General features: G+C 58.2%; 1 protein-coding gene across 1 annotated transcript in view; it reads left to right on the top strand.

Annotated features, from left to right (window-relative positions):
- Positions 1 to 349, top strand: part of LOC119588947 (EGF-like repeat and discoidin I-like domain-containing protein 3) — a 110,464-nt gene that overhangs the window by 52,099 nt on the left and 58,016 nt on the right. The gene's annotated exons all lie outside the window — the stretch shown is intronic.

Raw genomic sequence — 349 nt, 5'->3', positions numbered from 1 at the left:
GAGACGTCCACACTTTCAGACACACGAGAGTCCGGGTTACGTCTACCCCCCTTCCCCCTCTCTCCCCCCCATCTCCTCCCTCCCTCGTCTCCTTCACTCATCCCCCTCTTCCTCCTCTCCCCTTCCTCCCTCCCTCTCCTCCCCTTCCTCCCTCCCTCTCCTCCCCTTCCTCCTCCCCCTCTCCTTCCTCAACAAGCCATTGCCCTCCCTCCCCCGACTTTCACCCCCCCCCCCTCCAAGGCACACTCACCCCCCCCCCATCACCTGACCTCCTCTGTCCCACATCCAATTATATTACTGTCATAAAACGGTAATTTTTTACATGTGCCTTGTACTGTGATACATGTGT

This window comes from Penaeus monodon, chromosome 24 (assembly GCF_015228065.2).
Source record: "Penaeus monodon isolate SGIC_2016 chromosome 24, NSTDA_Pmon_1, whole genome shotgun sequence".
Taxonomy (NCBI): domain Eukaryota; kingdom Metazoa; phylum Arthropoda; class Malacostraca; order Decapoda; family Penaeidae; genus Penaeus; species Penaeus monodon.
This window is presented reverse-complemented; position numbering and strand designations above follow the sequence as displayed.